Source organism: Lonchura striata, chromosome 6 (assembly GCF_046129695.1).
Source record: "Lonchura striata isolate bLonStr1 chromosome 6, bLonStr1.mat, whole genome shotgun sequence".
Classification (NCBI taxonomy): domain Eukaryota; kingdom Metazoa; phylum Chordata; class Aves; order Passeriformes; family Estrildidae; genus Lonchura; species Lonchura striata.
Genome location: NC_134608.1, coordinates 39,590,442 through 39,612,369, shown reverse-complemented (window position 1 = coordinate 39,612,369; position 21,928 = coordinate 39,590,442). Strand labels below are relative to the sequence as shown.

At 37.4% G+C, this 21,928-nt stretch overlaps 1 protein-coding gene across 6 annotated transcripts in view; it reads right to left on the bottom strand.

Annotated features, from left to right (window-relative positions):
• FUT8 (fucosyltransferase 8) overlaps nucleotides 1-21,928 on the bottom strand; it is a 97,366-nt gene that overhangs the window by 74,991 nt on the left and 447 nt on the right. For 4 of the 6 annotated variants that reach the window (XM_021533253.2, XM_021533257.2, XM_021533259.2 and 1 more), the window contains exon 2: nucleotides 110-185. The gene's annotated coding sequence lies outside the window, so the exon portion shown is untranslated. Of the gene's footprint in view, nucleotides 1-105; nucleotides 186-21,578; nucleotides 21,831-21,928 lie in introns of those variants that run through there. The other 2 variants (XM_077784218.1, XM_021533254.2) reach the window with 2 other exon arrangements.

The window sequence follows — 21,928 nt, the reverse complement described above, 5'->3', positions numbered from 1 at the left end:
ACCTCTCTTCTGCAAAGTTTCCTCTTCTCAGCTGACAAAGACTTATCAACAGAACAGCAGGTTTCAGTTCTGAAGGCAACATTACAAAGAACAAGAAGTACTTACTTACAAGCAATAATTATTGTTCAAACTAACACTTTTGGGGATTCTTCTTCCTCACTTTCATTTTGAAGCGTAGGAAATCTCTGAAAGCAGAAGAGGAAAAGATCATCAGCTTTTATCACAGAATCATTTAGGTTAGAAAAGACCTTGAAGATCATCAAGCCCAGCCAGAAACCTTCCCCTGCCAAGTCTACCACTAAACCATGTACTTAAGAGCCACACCTACCTATCTTTTAAATTCACCCAGGGATGGAGGCTCACCAACTTCCCTGAGCAAGCCTTTTAGAGTTCTTGACTAGTCTTTCAGTGAAGAAAAAACTGTTTTAAACAAAGTCTTACTTTGGAGTTATCAAGGCATGGAGCTAGTACATAATTTCCTAACAGTTGTCTCACTAATTCAGAATGGCAGCACGCTACTGAACTAAATGTTGATTCCTGGCCATTTAACAGAAAAGCAATCAAAAGCTGCACTATCAGACTCTGAAATAGCAAGAAATTGGCTGTTGAAAAAGCTTATTTGTGAACCTGACTTCAATAAAAGGAATGAAAGAAAGAAAGAAAAAATAAACAGGAAACCAATTAAAGTAACAATAGGACCAGGAACGAAGAAAAAAAATTATAAATACTTCAGATAACTGACTTTTATTGCAATGAGAATTCTGCCAAATTATTCTTATTTTTGAATGAAAATTAAGTGATTTTATATTTCAAAGAGAAGCTTCAGCAGCTATACTGTTAAAGGTGAACTGGCAACTCTAAAGCTCTCAAAAGCAGAAACAGTGATAAAAAACAAATCTGAATTTTGTGTTTTCCTATTCATGTAATAAATTATTTAAAGCAATCAGCACCTACAAAGTCAGAGCCCATGAACTTCCAAAAATGGAAAGCCTGAGGGAAACAGGTAGCCTATTTTCACTTCTATTTGAGATTGATAATCCGGGTACACTTTGGCTAAGGCACTCAATGAAAAGGTTATAGCTTTTGCTGTGATAAAGTATCTCAGAAACTCAAACCAAAAAATACAACCCAGTTGCACCATGTATAAAAAGCAAAATCAGAAAAAAATAAACTCATTTTTTTATTGTAGCTACATATAGCCATATCAGCTACACTGCCTGCTTCACAAAAATTGAGAGGTGAAACTTTCAGCTGAAGGTGACTCAAGAAGCAAGCAGAACAAAATTCTGAGTCCACATGATGCAAGAGGTAGTCCTACAGGGAAGAACACATTAGAGCATGGTCTAGAATGATGCTTACTCTTACTTTTGTGTGAAGCATTATGATGTATTTTCTTACAAGTTTATATTTCCAACCTCATTAACAAGTAAAAGGTAGTACATTATGTGAGACATATATATGGAAAAACAGATTTAGACAGATTGGTTCATGGTAAACATGAAGTGGAAACATTTACATTTCATATAATGAAAAGAACTATTACTAAATTTACAAGTTGATTTATTTGTAAGCAACAGAATTGCAAGCAGTACCAAAAGGCTTTCCAGTCCTACCAGGCTGGGCAAATCACTATGCCCTACATTACTAACAGAACAGAAATAAAGGTCTCTGGGCTTTTTCCCACAGTTCCATAAAAAGAATACAGTCACTTTACATAAACTGTGATTATCTTAAAACAGCCAGTCTACTCTGACACATTCAAAACTACTATAAAGTTTACAATTTTACAGCCCAGTATTGCTAATAAATCCCAGAGATTTGAATTCTATTCATAATGTAAAAATTGAAAGTATTTTTAAAAATATTTGCATTTCTGTTTCCACCACCTCAAGAGTATTTACAAATATCACCAATTAGACAGCAGTTCCTTCCAGATAAATTTGCCCTCTTACACAGATCTTTTTGAAGATAAAGGTCATGAAGTGACCTTATGGATAGAAAATTTTAGTTATATGCCCAGTTCTGACTTTGAATAGCTGCGTGTACAAAGACTAGTCATTACCATTTTCTTTTTTTTTTTAATTCATATATATATATATATATATATATATCCTTATAAAGGAATCAGTGACATCTGCAGCGTTGCAGTGTTCAATCCAGTCTCCTGCATTACAACCAAAACCAAGTCCAAAACATTTCATCATTTTCATGTAATTTAAGTTGCATTTTGAAAAGACACAAAGTTGGAAATCAGAAGAGCAAGGTTCAAGGAGTTCAAGGATGTCACGCTTTAGTGACTGTAACTACACAAGTGTTAGATGAAAATATTTACGTCACCTTAGGAATTGCATCAAGAAATAAGAAGAAAAGGAAACACTTCTCTTATTCTTTCTCCATTTGACTAGGGCAAACTGATTTAATTCTGAAAACAGCCACTAGACCCATATGCCAGGCCAACTTTCCCAATACCATTCAAAACTCCACCTTTAGAGAATGCAAATTGTGTCTGCTTCAGAAGAAGATAAACTATGCACTAAGAAGAGAAAAAATAAAAACAATAAACATTCCCGTTGGATGTGGGAACTCAAAATGTCTTTCAGACATTTTTAGAAGTTCCAGGCCTTGGTCAGAAGCATTCTAGACCCTGGCAGACAGCTGAAAAACAGCTATGATTTTGAGCTTGAGCCATGGAATGAATTACCAACTTTGGAGGTAGAACAAGCAATCACAAAAGGTTAGATAGTATAGTAAAAGTAGTTACAAAGTAGAGGGGAAATTTTTTTAGTATTGTACAGGGGGGTTTTAACACATGTACAGGGGGGTTTTCACTTTGTACATGGGGGTCAGAAGTTCTAAGATGGAGGAAAGTGGGCTGATCCTGTTCTTCCTCTTTCTTCTTCCTTACTTCCATGTTCTTGGTGATGTTGGCACTCACAGATTGGTTTAAAGTAGAAAAACACTTAGCAACGTAGGTAGTAGGTATTGGGGAATAATTATAAACATGTTATACGTTATATATCATATAAAAGACAGCAGCAGCCCTGAGCGAGGAGAGAGACGAAGAAGACAGCAGATAGAGAGGATGTCAGGGTGTGTGTGTGCCTCTACCCAGGCCACTGATCAAATAGCTGCAGTCCAAGAACATAATCTGTTAGATAACTAGCAATAAACTGCCTTGAGACCGAACAGCTAAAGCCTGCGGAGTTTTTCTTTGGAAGCACGGGTTAGAGGAGGAATTTCACCACCACATGAGATCCCAGAGCAAGGCTAGGGTTCTCACAGTTGGGATATGGACAGGATACCAGTGGTAGATCTGAGAAACATATCAGAATTTGAAAAGAATAGTGAAAACTTTATGACAAATAACAATCAAATATTTCCTTATCTATTCTACCCTCTTTCTCAGAGATTTCTTTTATTCTACTACCAAGAAATCCCAAATTTCCTTTTTAATTTCTGAGTTCAGGATCAACCTCAGCATCTTACACAGTATTCTTAGATAAATATATAAAATACCATCTTGAACCACTGAGTTTTTTCTCCTCATTTCTGAGACTAGACCTCATCCTCTGATTTTCAAACAAGATTTGTTCATAAATTTATGTCTCAGATATATTTATTTTCAGATGTTTCTGTCCCATATATGCGCTCACACCCAATAAAGACTATTGTTATGTCTTCCTAGGTCCTACTTGCCAAATGCTTTCTTTCTCCTTTAAGAAGGCAAGTTCAGTTTAATCACACTACCAGCTCTTTCTTATCCAAATGACTTGCTCTTTTCTGAGTGTGACTGTGATCAGAGATAATGCCAGTCTAAATGTAAATCAATGAATGCTTTATTGGCTGGTCCTAACAATCTGTTTTTAAAAGCTAGAAACTAGCTGGTGTGGTTTAGAATTATGTTACCCTCACCAAGCCACATCATCTGAGAAAGAAGCAGATCAGGAGCTGGGTGATACAACAGCACTCTGCCTCTGATCATCAGTCTGGGTCTAACCAGAGTTCTCACCAGTGCTCAAGTACATGAATTTACAACCTATTTCTTATTTATTAAACATTTTCTATTACTCCAAATGCATAAATTTACTTCTAAGAATGAATATCCTACCTTCTCTAGTACAAGCCATTTCTGAAGCACAGAAGACCAGCTTTTTTTGTAAAGTCACCCGCATTTTCCACTGCCAGCTCTACAGTTTCAAGTTTCAAGAAAGTGACTGAGCCTAGGTTAGGGAGAACATTGCATAAAAAGAATCTATTTTAAATTACTTAAAACACTTAAACACAACACAACACTTCTAACAAACAAACAAAATCAGTAAATTGGTAAAGAAAAAGAAATGGAAAATTATTCCTTCTGTAAATCCAAGTGAGGCTCAGAACATGATTTTTCCAGTTTTAAGAGATAATGTCATTTCTAATGGAGAGTATGCAGAAAAACTGAATTTCATTTCTCCTATACCCATCAATCCATCTGCCTGGTAGAACTGCTAATTGCTGGTACTAAGCAAATTTACTTAAACAAATATGGAAAGAAAAACATCTCACGGAGACAGAAGTAAAACTAATATTTTTGATGTAGATATTAAAAAAATCATGTACGGTTTTCTATATACATCATATAATGGTTTGGGGTTTGGTTTTGTTGCTTTTTTTCTTCAGATTCCTTACTGCTAAGAGCTAAAAATGCTGGCATATGCAAGGTACAAAGTCAAATCATCAAACTTCTACTGCACAGAGAAGCAGCTCCCAAGAATCATCTGTTTTGCAGAGAAGTACACAGGATCCTTTATGCAGTTCAATTTGGTATAGGAGACTCCCCTTCAAACAAGCTTTAATTACCACTGGTTTGAGAAGGACATAGAAGTTGGTCAATGAAATTCCACTTTCAATCAAGCCAGATTATTCCCCAATATTCATCAAAATAAGCATAAAAGAGAAAAATCTCCCACTTGTCTTACTTTGTCACATAGTATTTTGCCACTTGACCTTGCTCTAAGAGTACACCATTTTTAACAGCACAAATAAAAATGAGGAACAAAATTTATTATCATTAAGTGCTTATCCTTTAGAGAAGAAAATACAAGAGTAGCTTTAAGGTACAAAGTCCCTTCATGCTATTGAAATTTTGACACATAATGGTTTATCAAGGCACAAACTCAGAACACTCTACAAAACTGATGCAGTACACAGAACAGTGCACAATCCCCTGACTTCTTTCATGGACATATTAAAGGGCCAAATAAAGAATTAAGTTACAAAAAAAAAAACCAAATATAAACACATTTTTAACCTATCCAACTGTCAGGTGGGAGATGACTCAGAAGGTAATAAACCTATTATTGCACAGTTCTCAAGTTCTTTCCTGCTCCTGTCCTTCAATACACAGTGGCCCAAGCACTTGACTCATTTCTCCCTTTTATTTACACGGCCCTAGCTGACACATGCCATTATTCCTGGAAGACACACCACTGTTTTCAGTGTCTGCAGGCCTACATTTTTCACTTTACAAAGTTTTGTGTATGCTAGAGTAACATTGCTAATGCATTACACTATTACATGTGTGGTACAAATTTGGGGAAAATTTGGAAAAACACTTCAAGCACTGGACCTCTTTTAGCTCTCTCAAATCCAGGAGAACATATGCTTCTTTTCCCCAGAGTTCCACTTTTTCTCAGCCATGTGAAGTGCCATCTGTGCTTCCCAGCCTGGCAGGCTAAAACTCTGCTGTCATTCAAATCACCAGTGAGCAAATTAAAGGCAAAGACTGTCCTCTTTAATAAAATAACAAGACTTACAAATGGCAACCTAGATCACAGCTCCAAAGGAATGAGTGGCAAGCGTAGGTAGCTAAAGGGTCACAGGGAGGAGAAGGTGGCAAACAGTAGAATATCTCCAGAGCTTCTTTGTAAACTTCTGCTTCTCAGCAAGCTAACACAAGAACTATAGGAATAAAAAAAAGGATAGCTGGAAATCTCGGAAAGTAAACAAAAATATAACTCAACTGACACAACACATCTCATGAGATACTCCATCCTGTTATGGCTCAGGGAGGACAGATATATAGGGTGGGGCAGGAAGTCTTCTCTTGAATATCTTCAGTATGTCTCTGCTGAAATACAGAATGCAAAAGAAGCCAAACACTCCACATAACATTAGAATGGGGAAGTTACAATGGGCAGGAAAATGTAGACCTCCTATAAATTACCAAACCAGAAAATAAAATTTAAGTGGGTGAGGGAGTTGGATAGACTGTTGAGATTGTTTATTTCTTTTTTTTTTTTTTTTTTTGGTTGCTGGGTGTGGTTTGGGGTTTTTTTCTAGACAGCTAGCAGAATCATTCAAAGTATAAGATTTAATATTAATGATTCACAGAGTAGGCCTTTTAGGAAGCAGATCACAGATAAAACTGAGTTAACCTCTAGTTAGTAACTGGCTTAACTATTGAATTTACAAAAGTTAACCTGAAAGGTGACATCAATATAGCAATGACTAAAACTTTCCCAGACACTGAAATGCAAATCATCACGTCAGAACAAGTCCTGAAATATTTTTGACAAAGGCCAACTGCACTCTCCCAACCTCTGGGAACAATCTCAGGGTTATCACATGGCTGGGAAAACTTCCAATAGCATTGTGCACACAGCTACCTGTTTTAAGGCTGAAAGATTAACAGAAAGGACAAATCTCAATCTGTGCCAGCTGTTCTCTGTAACAGACAATGGTCCACTTTATTAGGGATGATGCAGTCAAAAGGGATTTGAAATCAAACCGGCTTAAGGAAACTAAAATTAAGTGCAGATAAAGTCTGGAAAAGTACATTTAAAAAAAGAGGAGAAAGTAGCAACTATATTTAGAAATTCAACCAAAATAATGAGAAAAATTCAAAGGAAAGAAAATCACACAGAAAGAACACTCTGTGGACTCTGGCTAATGAATGAAAAGACTGGAAAAAAAGTTGTCAGGAAAACCCAATTAAGAATGTTGTTAAGTGAGAATACAGTCAACATATAGAAGAAATAAAAATCAACAAGAAATAAACATGAATGGCAAAACCCATTCATTTAAAATTAGGTCAAGAAACAAAATTTAAAAAAAAAAAGACTTAGAATTTGAGGGAGAAAATTGTTCATTCAGTACAGCCTCATGTTTATTTGTTACCAGTTGCAATAATTAGTTCAAAAGAGAAAGTCCATGCTACCAAAAGACAATGACAGTCACAGGGAAAAAAAAATCAGCAAGCTTCACAGAAGAAAGACAGTACCATACATTTCACTGAAAAACAACTGTGATGTTGAAAACACAACACAAAGGAACATGGCTGCAAGCCAATAGAAAAAAAGTCTTATTTGTTTCTAGTTCATATTTACATTAAAAAATCTAGAGAACCTTGCTATTAATTTCACAGAATCATTTTAAACTGTGGAATTTAATCCACACTATCAAAGTTCTGACATAAAGCAGGTAAAGTTTTTTAAAAATTAAAAAAATATATACACTTTACACTGCAAATACCAGCTACCCCTACAAATACCATTACTCAAGTATTTTATATTCAGAGAAAATCTATATTGGAAGAGATGTGAACACACAATAGAAATATCAACACCAACAGAATTATTATTGAATTGAAACAATTCATTTAGTAAATTAAAAGAAAGAAACCACATTTTCTATTGTGCCTTAGATGCCTCACCCTTTTTCTTAATTTTTTTCTACCTTCTGAAAAAGGTAAGTTCTTCAAACCTACCCAAAGTGAGCACGTGGTTTGATTTTGCTATGGAAATTATACTAGGAATTCATACATAATTTCATCTTTTCAAAGATTTTAAAAAAAGAACCAAATAAACATTGTAGCGCTTTATTGCAAAGCCTATCATCGATCAGCTTGAGTGGCTCTGCTTTTATTAACTGACTGGTCAAGTAGCAGTGCATTAACAAGATTGTGGTCAACCTCACTGCTGTGACTCAGACCCATACCAGCAGCTGTGCAGATTTCAAAGATAGTATCAATTCTGTACTGCTGCCACTGTTCCTCCATAGGAAGGTTAAGAGCATTCAGCAACCAGGAAGCTGAGAAAAAAAAGGAACACACAACACTGCTTCCCTTGAGAGTAGTGCAGCTTCGTGTTTATCAGACATGGTAAATGTTCATGCTCAGCAGACAGGTTAATCAAAGTTAGATCTTCAAACAAACCTTCAAACAAAGTCAAGAAGACTACCAAATTTAAGATCCTGGTAATTAAGATGAAAGAATTAAATAGTCAGGGATCTTCAATAACAAAATCTGAAAGACCTTTCTGCAATGTCTGTCAGGTGCCTGATAATGAAGGGAGCTGAAATGAATATTAAATATAATTCCATCAGTATAAATATTATGTAGAAAACCCATGTAATTTATACCATTCAGTGCAACAGGAATGCCTTTGAATATATTCCTTGATACTACACACCAAGATTTACAGAACCTAAATGTTAGAGAAAAAACATGCAGTAATACTAGAGTACATCTCATTTCAGAGAGATTTCAGGTCTTTTAAGTTGCTGGTATTTAAAAAATTTTTGACATCTTTTCCTTGAGCAGGCTTCACCACAAACAGACTAAAGCAGCATGATATTAAGAGACTATTCCTTCAAATGTACACTTCAATGTTCCTCCTGAAGTGGTTGTTATTTTCCTGTCTCCCACTTTTACTATCCATTAGTCCATCCTATATGACTTTCTTACTTCTCACATGCTTAATTTATGAAGAAAATATTTAGCAAATTATACATATGTCCTTCCTACTTAGGGATAAAAAGCAAAAACGTTGCATGTTGATTTTTAACGGAGTTGAATTTCATCTTTTTTTTCCTCTTTCAGTTTATAATGTATGAAGAAGAGCAGACAGACACTGTAATGAATTTACTATGAGTTAAAGGCTCCACAAAAAAGTGGTTTATTCATACCCAAAGCAAGTATGCATTAGTAGTAAGTCAGATTTCCCTACAGTAGCCAATGACTGTGGTACAAGCCACCCTATATGACCAGTATAATCTGGTATCATTACATAGTTTTGTATATACATCTGTCTATATGCATATAATATGCATATAATATGGATACGTTTCATCTACACTATACATGTAACCCAGTTTTCAAACAGCAAAGATTGTACCAAGCATCACTTCTGTTTCCCTTTGTAACAGCTGCTTCATTTAACCGTAGATCACCCCTGCCCATCAGTCAGATGCTGCCAGACACCAAGCACAGAAAACAAGGCAGTACTCAAACACCAAGAGATTACAGAATTATGAAAATGGGGTTTCTGCTAAATCCTGATTCCAGTAACAGGACAGTAGGAAAAGAAAAGGTAGTACATGGATGAACTCTGGGAAACATGAAAGAAAAGACATTGAGATAACATTAAAAAAAACATATGTGATCTTAAGCCTGATATACAAGCAAAATTTGTAGCAGCTTTCACTGTACACTTAAGTTTTACAGAAATACAGTCTGACATCAGAGCTGTCCATCACTGAACTCATTAGAGAGCCCACTGGATAAAGGACAAACTTGTCACTACACTTCATACATTTCCATCAGGAAATAGAAGGTCTAAAGCTGAGAAAGTTCAAGATAAAAGAGAGATGAGAGACAAAATGTTTTGTTGAAACTCAAAATGCACCCTGGCTTCCAAATATCTTTTCTCGACACACTATACGTGCTGTCACCAATTATACATATTTAATTAGTGTAATTAAGGGGAGACAGACACCCCTAATAGTACAAATGTCATTAGAAATCAGTTCAACTGACAATATTCCATTTTGGTCTACCATTGTTTATTCTTAAATACTGTCACACTGTATTTTTTTATGGTAGCACATACTAATTGCACATCTGGGACTATCTACCTTGAAAATATCAGTAAGTCTTCACACCCCATGTCCAAACACAGCTGAAGAATTCTCAAATGAGAAACCACAGTTCAGAGCATTTTTTTATCTACAATCACATTTGACCTAACATAAGAATAAAAAAAAAGAAAGCCATAATAGAGCCCTGAGCTCTAGATACAATTCAACATCAGGTGATGGCAGTTAATAAACACCATATTAATAAAATATTTTCAAGCAAAATACAAGAAAAGAACTGTCCAAAGGAGTATTCCAAAAGCTTCCACTTCACAGTACTAATAATTTCAAAAAGAACCCTTAAAACTACAACCTTTTTTCATAAGATATGCTTAAACCAGATAAATAATCTATTTCATTGTGGTTGATTCTGCCAGGGACAATAAAAGTTAAAATACTACACAACTGTAGAAGACATCAAGAGAAAAGCCATTAACAAAAGGCTAGCAATCTAAAGATTCCCTATTGGCTTATGACTTCAAGGAGCTCTTGTGTAACAGAATGGCACAGAGAACATTAGGTACACAAGCAGTTCTTTACAGTAAACCCCCTTAAGAAACAAAAAAACTGGCTAAATACATTTGACTTGCAGTTGCCAGTGAGTTTTACCCACTATTTACAAACTTATCAGCAGGTAACAATTTTCAGGAATACCCAGGCTGTACCTTTGCTGTCTAACATAGTATGACTATATTGTAGCATTTCATATCAGCGTCACAAGGAAATATATTTAAATGAAAATTTAGGAACTGTGAAATAAAGTGTTTCTGTATTTATATTCGCTATATGAACATGAAGAAAGTCAAAAGGCCTGACTCAGCATGAAAGCTGTTCAGAATCCACATGTACCTTAAAAATAGCACTGTGAAATAAGTAAGATACAATTCTGATTACTATTTTTTCCGCTTATTTCCAAATATAACCATGTAATTGATACCCTGGTTAACATTTCTGATGGGACACTAAACAATTACCTCGATTTACTAGCTCAGATTTTTGAAAGCATAAAAAGTTACATAAATCTATAAAATCAAAAGGACAAGATTAATAATTTCATTTTCTATATCTATAGCAAAACACCTCTCCTATGAGGAAAGACTGGCAGAATTGGGTTTGTTCAGCCTGAAAAAAAGAGAAAGCTTCAGGGTAACCTAATTGCTGCCTTCCAGTACCTGAAGGAAGTCTGCAAAAAAGAGGGACTTTTGAGAAGACTTTTGAGAAGAGCATGTAGTAGCAGGACAAAGGGGGATGGCTTCAAACTGAGAGTAGACTTAGGAATCAGATAATAGGAAGAAATTGATTCCTGTGAGGATATGAGGCACTGAAAGTGGTTGCCTGGAGAAGTTGCAGATGTCCCATCCCTCTAAGCATTCAAGGCCAGGCTGGAGCTCTGAGAAACCTGGTCTAGTGAAAGGTATCCCTGCCCATGGCAAGGGGGTTGGAACAGAATGATCTTTAAGGTCTGTTCTTACACAAACTATTCTATGACTCCATGACATTCAGGGTATCATCCCAATGTCTTAATCGGCATGGCATGACTTGAAAACACCTGATAATCTAAACTATATTGTACCACAGTCAATTTTATGCTCATCTTCCAACTCTCTCCTCTAAGAAAAGGGCTCTCCACTGGAAAAAGCAGGATGTTAGGTAAGCAGGAGAAAACCTGGAATCAGACGTCAAAGTACTACAAAAGGCATCCCCACCAAACAAAGATGGGGTGAGGGAGAAATACATGTCACATCAACAAAAACTGAAGCTACAAAGGACCTATTTAATCTTTTCCTAATGACAACTGATGTCCACTTGACATAAAAAGTTGGATAAAGGGTATTTTAACCACAGGTGAAACCTGTAACTGTGAACAAACCAACACTGGAGACACGCATGCAGTTAACCAATCCACTCAGCAGGCACAGAAATGTGTCAGCTCCCCTTCCATTCTTGCGAAGAATAGCACCCAAACAGCAAACCTGAGACTGATACAGTTGGAAGAGTAAATGTACTCACAATCTACATAAGAACACGTGCCACAAAAGGCACAGTCTTGGAAGTCTTAACCAAAAATACAGTTGGTCACAAAACTGTGACTGTCTTTTCAAAGCCAGGACAGCAGGATCTTATCTGCGCAGGACTCCAGGACACAGTGGATTTGGAAGGAAGCAAAAAATCAATGCTCTGTAAAACAGTATTTCAAACTCATTCTTCGGAAAGTCTAGCATCAAAACATCTCTGGTGAAGAGATGCCAGCATATCCTGTTACATCTCAACACATGGTTTTATGACCCTATGTCAGATTTCAGTCCTTGTGATATTTCCTATTCTTGTTCCAACAGCTTGAAGCAACTCGACGTGTTCAGCGTGCCTAAGGATAAACTGCGAGTGACTTTGTGCACACATACAGAAGGGTCTTAAGAGCAAGCAACTGAGTACAGACCATGTTCTCTCAGCTCTTCTGCAGACACAGAATCTGAAGAATTATTAACATTACCTATGCATGATACAGCAGTATGTTGTACTGGAAAATCAAACAAGCATTTTAAATTATGCTGATCTCTCTGTATCTCATATGTATGCCTGGCTTCTTGGGAGACAAATATTTCTTTGCTCTACTTATATTGAATTCCTCATCTGTAAGAGCACTATCTGTTGTAATTAAGTGGAAAAGGATAAAAGGGCTTTCTCACATGCATTACAAGAATCCTGTTTCCACTGAAAAAAAGTTACATCAGAAAAAAACAAACAAACAACCTGCTAGGGGACATCCCCCACTCCCTAGGAAGTACACAAAGCATATATCTGCAGAATTTGAAAATATTGTCATAGGGTGTAATGTAAGGTGCCATATTACCAAAATTGCCATCCATCTTTACAGCCTGGCAGAACAAACTTCAGAGCATTGATACCTAATCCAGCAGCACCTCATTGACATTAAAAGACAAAAAACCATTGCAAAGAGAATGCCTAGCAGTTCAATCCAAAATCCAGACTGCTGAATAGGCATCTGCAATGAAGAATAACTCAAGGAGAACATCTTTCAATGTCACTGAATGGCTCCACGTGGGCCACGTAAGGAAAAAGGTGTAATTCATGCTGTCCTAGCTGCTATAACTTAAAAACACCCCAAGCAATAGACAGATCAAAAAGTCAGATGCTGTATTGTTAAAAAACAAATCCCAAGATAACTGTGAAAACAGATTTAGATATTGAACAGAAATGTGAAGACAGGCATTGAGAAGACTGTAAACTGTGAACAAGTAATTCTAAACCCCAGACTACAGAAAATGGAAGGGCAGAGACTATCTAAGCATACTGAGATACGGCACAATACCACAAAGGCGTCTCAGTCCTCAAAAGTAAGGAAAACATTTATGTTTAGTTTTAAGTTTTTCTCCTGTATATTCAAATCTTGCCCTAAATAAGACACAAATGCTTGCCTAGGCAGCTGAAGGAAACTAAAAACATAGGTGCCCTGCCATGAATGGCTTTATACAATTGGGGTGGGAGAAAATCAAAAAGGGGGTAGGGGGACAGAGTATCCATCAACACATTACAGCCACATTAGATGACTGCATCCTTGAGAGGGAACAGTTTTTGCTGTTACTGTATGAGCACTGATTGAAATAAAGGAAGTTGTTTAGCAAACACAAAAAGGAGAAAAAATATCAGCTAAATATAGCCTGTCAGGTATACTACATATTTTATCATCATAAATAGAAGCATAGAGCTAAAGACAAATGTTCCAGGCAATCTAAAAGCTCATATGCTGAACTTGGTCAACAGGATTTTTCCTTAGAGGCAAAGGGTTTTAAGAAGAAATTTTTGTAATTGAATACATTAATAATTTAAACACATATTTTTACAATGTTTTATGAACTCTTCAATAAACAGCATATTGGATAAATACTTACTTTAATATTTATCACATACATTAAAAAAAAGAACCTTTCAAAAAATAAATTCCAAAAAGCTTAACAAATATATTGGTACCCATACAAATCAGATGTGCCTTGAAAAGTTACTGTGTCACTGGGCAAATAAACTATGGTGAAGTTCAATGTAAATAATATAATAAACTAAAGATGAACATTAGTAGATTATTGGAAGAGAATTCCTACTGCTCTTTTACAAAACCTTTTGTAAGAGCAACGCTTTGAAGAGTTTAATTCACAGCAAGTCAAAATTGGTATCCATAAGATATTCACAGCAAAGTTTCACAAGCTTCTAAAGAGTCTGTAGCATGCAGAATTAATAATGTCATGGTGATATTTATTGTTATTAACTGCCTCACAAAAAAATTCTCTAACATTACAGAAAATTATTCATCATACTATAAGATTAAGAAGCAAACACATAATGAAAGCACACTCCTAAAAAGCATTTACATTCAGAATATTACTACCACAAAGAAATTGAAGCAGCACAAACTTCATCAAGCTCTAGAATGACCAACAGATGAAGTATTTATTTTCACCATGGTATATATTCTGAAAATAAATTATGCATATTATGCTTATAAATATCTAATATTTGAAGGAACTAAATACAATCATTGATTTAGGAAAACTATGCTTTGCTAAAGAAATCACCATTTGTTTTAGGGAGGATATCTAAAGAGGACAGGTTAGCAAACATAAATGAAGAGGCAAAAAGCCTCAGAAAAAGATCATTCCTCATATAACATCTCATACTTAATTTTTTTTAACAAAAATGAAAAATAAATTTTAACTATACACATACACCCAGCCTGTTATTTCACAGTAGTTTTCTGCAACAGGCAAGTCTTCTGATTTGAAGACTTTTAGCCCAAAGTCTCCCAAAACAGTTACTGGGCTCATTGCATCTTAGGACTACATATCTTCTCTATTCCCCACCCTGAAAATGTGGCAGGGGAGGGAGAAAAGAGCAGGAAGAAACAATAATCGTGTGAGGGATTTAGTATATAATATTTGGGGGAGAAATCAGAATTAATTGTAACTGATTTAACAGGTTGTCAGAAAATCATCACCTTGAAATGATGCATTATGAGCTACATAACATGAATTTACATACGTATCATGACAAATGACCAAGAGAGATCACCAATTTTTAAGGCTGACAGATACTTCCTTGTAGAAGAGTAATTTTTTAGTTTAAGTTGCCAAAGGCTTTTCAAGATGACCCATTCTGTGCCAGGTGTCCATGTCAAAGCTGCTTCAATGTTTACATAGTATGCAAAAATATTTTTCCTCCTTCCAAGGAAAACTACATAAAAATACCCTACTGCCTCATTACAAAAGGTTATTTTTATTCAAAAAGTTTAATCAATTATATGCTTTAAGCTCTACATGCATCTTTTTAAGACAGAGCAAAATGCTTACTGTGACATACAGGTGATGCTTTTGTCAAACTCACTGTAATGTTACTGTTATAGATTTTGTTGTGATATGTTGCACCTGAGCCACCTACATATTCTGTCAGTACTTACTCCAATCCTGTAAAGCTTCTGGGAACTAAAGATCCACGGCTTCAGACTCACAGGATAACAGAACTTAGAAAGGACTTCCACATGTCTATCTCCTGCTCCAATCTCCTGCTCAAAGTCAGATATGAGATAAGAATGGGTTGCTCAGCATTCCTATTTGGTTCCTGAAAACCTCTAAGACAGAAGCTACACAGCTTCTCAGGGCAACCTCTTACAAGTTTCAATACCCCCATGGAAAGAATTTTTCCTTATACCCAGCCTGAACCTTCTGTGTTTCAATTTATAAACGCTGCCTCATGTCCTCTCCCCACACATCTCAGTAAAAGAGCTTGACTCCATCTTCTCAGTGATGTCCTTAAAAAAAAACAGTATGTTGTTGTTTGATCCCACTGACATCACCTTTTTTCTCCAGCTGAACAAATCTGTATCAGCCTCTCCTCACAGGATGAGTGTTCCAGCTCCCTAATCATCTTGGTAGTCCTCCACCACCTTCACTTCTATTTATCAGTGTCTTTCCTGTATTGAGAGTCCCAAAACTGGACACAGCACTCTAGAAGCAGTCAAATGAGTACCAAGTAGAGAGACAACCACTTCCTTCCATCTGCTGGCTATGTTCCTTCTCATAGAGTCCAAGATGTTGCTGCCCTTCCTTTCTTTAGGCTGAGAGAGTCAGGGTTGTGGACAGCGAGAGGGAAAGGGAGGGGAAAAGAAGGCTCCTGTGAAATCTTAAAGCATTTTCCAGTACCTGCAGGGAGTCTACATGACAGCTGGAGACAGACTTCTGACAAGGGCACGTAGTAATAAGGCAAGGTAGAATGGCCTTCAGCTGAAAGAGGGAAAACTTAGATAGGATACTAAGGAAGAAATTCTTTACTGTCAAAGTGGTGGAACTCTGGACCAGGTTGCCCAGCGAGGCTGTGGATGTTCCATCCCTGAAAGTGTACAAGGCCAGGCTGGATGGGGCTCTGTGCAATCTGGTCTAGTGGAAGGTGTCCCTGCCCATGGCAGAGGGCTTGGACTTGGACAATCTTTTATGTCCCTTTTTATAGGATGTGACTGAGATAGAGTCCTTTTTTTTTTTCCTTTTCCATAGCAGCCCTCAGTGCTGTGCTTGACATTGGTAGCTGGGAACCATTCTATGATTTGGCAGGGGCATGCTGCTGCTGCTGATCCATGGTCAGAGTGCCGTCTGCCAAGACCCCAGGTTTCTCCAGCAGAGCTGCTTTCCAGCCTGTCAGTCCCCCATATCACTGCAAGGTGCTCCTCTTTCACCAGTGTAGGACTTTGCAGCTGTTCTTGAATAAAGCTCCAAATGGGCCTTGTGTTCACAGTGACAAAATCCTCCTGAATGGCAGCCCCATCATCAAGCATAGCAACTATTTCCCCCAAATTTGGTGTCATCTTCAAGTACAAGAACACACTTTGTCACTATTCAAGATAAATCCCAGCAGTACCCCTGCTGTTACCAACCTCCCTATATGACACATTAAGCACTTCTTTCTGAATCTATCCATCCATCCAACCAGTCTTTTTTTATATCTTCTAGTTCTCCAGCAATCTGTAATGTCCAAATGTGGATACAAGAATATCATTGGAGATTGAGTTGAAAATCTTGCTAAAGTCCATGAAAATTAAATCCACTGCTCTTACCTCATCCAAACATTCAGTCAGTTTACCATAGAAGGAAATCTGCCTCATCATGCATGATTTACCTTTGATAAATCCATGCTGATTGCTCCGATTCACTTCCTTCTTGTGACCAGAAATGTGTTCCAAGAAAATTCATGCCCCTATTTTCCCAGGGACAAAAGGAAACTACCGAGTTTGTAGCTCTTTGGGCTGTATTTTTGCCTTTTTTGGAGGGTGCAACATATGCATTTCTTCAGCCATTGGGAGGGTCTTCTGGTATCCCAGATGTTTCAAAGATGCTAGGGAAGGACCTCGCTGTGACATTGGCCAGCTCTATCAACACTCACAGGCACAGTCCTTTTGGCCCCATGCACTGGTAGGATTTGAGTGTCTCAATAATCCCCATCTGAATCCTCAGCCACTGCTGGCAGCTGCTCTCCTCAAACCCTTGCTACTAAGCACAGAGGCCTGGGAGACCTTGCTGGTGATAAGTCACTAAGCAACAGAAGGATCAGGGTACCCCAGCCTTATCTGCATCCACTGTCACTATGACACATCACATTCCAAAAGAAGCTCATATTTTACTTGTCCTGCTTTTCACTACTCAAGTACTAGAAGAAACTCTTCTTGCTGCCCTTGATCTCCCTCTTAAGCATCATCTCTAGGTAGCCATTGGCTCTCTTGATGTCTTCCCTACATACCAGGACAATTTTTCTAAATTTCTCCTTTGTAGCCTGTCCCAGCTGCTCCTGTTTGTATATTCCATTTTTGCACTGCAGCTCAGACAAGAGTTCCCCACAAAATCAAGCTCATCTCTTGACAGGCTTGCTTGCTTTCCTGACTATTAGGATGGATCACTGACATCTAAATTTATTCTCAGTGATACCACTGCTGTATCCAACAAGTATGAAAACTTAAGCTATCCATGTAAACAAAAGGGTGGAAAATAAAGGAACCAATAAAAATTGACTAAATAAAGAACTGCAACATGGAAAAAAGCTGATACAGTTCACACAATGAACACAATCTTGAGTTTGGGATACAGACCAAGTCTGAGACAGCTAGGAAGACAGGCAAGAAAGGAAAAAACAAATTCAGATAAGGGAAGCCAGTAAGAATGAAACACAAAATTGAAGAGGGAAAACTACCAAAGACAGAACTACAGGAGCCAGTGGAAATGCACAATACAGGGAGGAGAGATCCTTTTTATAACAGACAACTGGATGCAAAACTGAGGGTAGTGGGCAGAAACCTGAGACCAGCAGACAGGACTGTGAAAGGGTTAAAACAGTGAAAGAAACTTGGATAAACAATTTATTAGTTAGAACCTCTATGCACAGCAGTACTGGATGTCAGATAGGAAGCCCTTTAGCAAGAAACAAACTGTTTACTTGGGGAAAATAGAATTGTGATAAAAATTGTGATAAAATTTCAGGATAGGACAAAGAAGATTTGGACAGAGATATCACACAAGGAATAAGCAGAAAAATCAGCATCCAACAGAATATGTTCACTCCCAGAGCCTGGAATAGAGCCCAAGATTCCAGAGTTCCACCTCTACTTTCAAACTCTTCAAAATCACAAAAAACCATACACAGACAACATCAGTTAGAGTACAGCTCAATAACAAATTACTAGTATCACATTCCCAGCTAGTTCAAGTGGTACAAGTCTCATAGCAAAACTGAAAAATTTCAGCACTTTTAAAGACTTATATGCTATATGTGTATTACTCACATGTGCAATCCCACAGGACAGAGGGTTTCCTCCTATCCATCAGGTTTGCTGACTTTTTTTTAATCTAGAATGTTGAACATTTTGGTTATGTGTAAAGAATTTCATGGAGTTTTAAACAGCTGGCTATCAAAAACCTAACCATTGGTTCAAAAAATATATATATTCACATCACAAAAATTAAAGGTTATTTGATCTTGTTCTCTGTACCCTTGTGCTCAAGGTACTCTTGCTGTGTTACTGAACAACGTGTTAGAAAAAAAATCAATAACAACATTATATTATATAAGGACCTTGCCATATGCACCACAAATGTTGGCAAGTGTGTTGTTAATAAGAAAGGTATTGTAGGAAAATTGAGGGAATTAATACTGTCCTGGAAATTTTTATTTTCTTCATCTTTCTTGCAGACAAATCATCTTTAAATAAAAAGAAAATATATCAGCAATCCCTACAAAATTTTAATGAACAATCCTCTCTTCACCAAAATTATGGACTTACTACCTTGGGGTTAACACTGCAACAGATCTAAGTATTTATACCTGCAGTCTAAGTCAACACACACCATACTACAAATCAAGCAATGAGGTCTTTTCTAGATATACATTCATGGATCCCTGTTAAGTGGTTTATTAAAAACAACAAAAAGAACCCAGGTTATTGTTAGTAAATTAGACCTTTATGGGAAAACATCTTAGAACATATAAATCATTAAAACACTGATAGATTATTTTGAAAAATCATATCATAAAGGTCCTAAATTCGATATTCAACACAAAGGAATACATAATATATCTCAGGAGATTTATGTGAAAATATTACTAGTGAAACTACATTTACAGGCCACATTACATGTTTTACAAGAATTTCTGATTCTGCCATTTCATGATGGCATGAATTCATGTGTAAGAGCTTGATCTTGCAACTTCAAAGTTCGTTGGATACAGTATATGTTGCACAATAGCAAAACACATACTCTTATTTCCCAAAAAAATCACACGTCACTTCACTTGCAGATTATTTTCATCATACAAGAGATGCATATTAATGCAATCATATATAGCATGCATCATCTATATTTGTTTTCCTTATTGTATTAAAAGCATATTCTATGACCAGACAACAAGCTTTAATTAAGTCACTTTTGCTTTGACACTAGCTCCCCCTCCAGACCAGTTTAAGATTATAGTATTGACTTTTTACTTTAATTCTGACTCTGCAACAAGATACAAATACTCAAATCCAAACCTTCTTCTTCTTTATCCATTGAAATGTCATTGAACAGACTGATCTGATAAACTATAAATAAAATTATCATTTTTTATTTTTAACTGCATACATCCAAGCCTGGGAAAATCATTTGGTTTAGAAAGGATCTGACAGATAAAGCACCTATTCCATACAGTCACACAAAGACAGAAATGGACCAAAAATAAAATTTTTACACTCTGAATGGTGTGCAATATTTTTAATACATAAGCATTCAATTATACAATCCAGTCTCTATTTGAAGTCTCAATAAAATGATCATAAACCACAGATGCAAAAACAAAGGGAAGCCCCTATGTGGTTTAGTACAACCTTTACTGATTCACTTAAGGTGAAATAGCTCCATTTCTACTCCTGCAAGTCTAACTAACATGTTTTTTCTTGTATTAGCTAGAACTCATATATTTATATATTAGCTAATGAAACTGCCAAAATTTTAAACAAATTAAGACAATTGACTAAAAGGGAAAGAAAGCTACAACTTCCAACTGACCTTATTTCCCAGTTGTCAAATGTCCTGGCAGCTACATCACTGAAGGAGTGAATTTGCCTGATTCTACACTCCAAGTTGATTCCTTCCTTTCTCTCATTCTTGAACATTTTGTTCAGAAAATATCAGTAATTAATTACACTTCCAACTTTGAAAAATACTGTCTTATTACATGTAGTTGGGAAAGTATGCAAACTTTGCAATATGCTAGTGCGCCTGCTTAAGGTAGATATACATATAAAACCCTAACAAGCATCACTGATAATCTGGCAGTAAGCATACCTGCAGTAACCAGAGAAACAGACACTACTGGAAATACATCAAAGCAGAGCCACCAACTCCTCATAACTAGTTTTCTTTAATAATGAAAGAAATTGCAAGTCATCTGTAAAAGCACCCCAAGCACCAGCAGCACAGGCAAGCTGGCCACTTATTTGCTTTTGCAGTTCAGACTTTTCTGAAGTTTTTGATGACTCGCAGTGGAAAATTACTTGGAAAAATAAATAAGATTAATAATATAAAATCAAGAAACCTTTTCATGCTCACTCTTTCTGAAGTGTTTGCTCCAGTAACTTTCAGGCCTAGACATTAAGATCCTGTACTTCAGGACAGAAAGAGTATGTACACATCTATACCACAACATACAATTTTCAGCTGATGTGTATGTTTCGGTATACAAACACACACACACAGAAGAGGAGGTGCCAAGTGCTAACACAAGATTGCAGATAAAGTACATGAATATTCTGAGCACAGGGCTGTTTGCCACATCCACGTACACACAGCATGTGCATCACAGCATACCATATGTGTGTTAAGGGCACAAGGACAGCAGGTACTGCCCCGAAGAAGTTACAGTCTTTCAACAAGCAATTTTACAGCTCACGTCTTTGCCCTTAGGCTTCTTGGTACAATCTGCACCACAGCACTATAGTTTCTGCCTCTTGTACCCTCAACCAGGAGCTTCTGAAAGCAGAGGGTCGCAGCCTGGTCTTTGCAGTGCACCAAGAACACAGTGCGCGCACTTGCACACACGTGTGAAAGTCCTGAGCACGCATCAGCACTAACTCGCCTAGGGGTAAACCGCCAGAGCCTTACCAGTAAGAGGATCCTCGACCAAAGCCAATTGTGCCGAAATACAGGGAAGGTCTCCGTGGGAAAAGCCCCAGGCAACAACCGATGGCTCCGTACCCGTGTCAGGCAAGCCCTTCCTCAAGCTACCAGGCGGCCCTAAAGCGTGAGGTCCGTCCTCACAGCCCACGCTCCCCGTGTATTCCTCCCTGCCAAAAGCAGGCGTCCCCTCGGGCGGCCGCAGTTCCCGGGACAAGCAAAGTTGGAGGCCGCCCCCCGCGCCCTGCGGCCGCGGCGCACGGGACGGCGAGAGCCGCGCTCCGCGCTGCGGGAGCCCCGCTGCCCGCGCCGCGCCCGGGGCAACGCCGCGCCCGGGG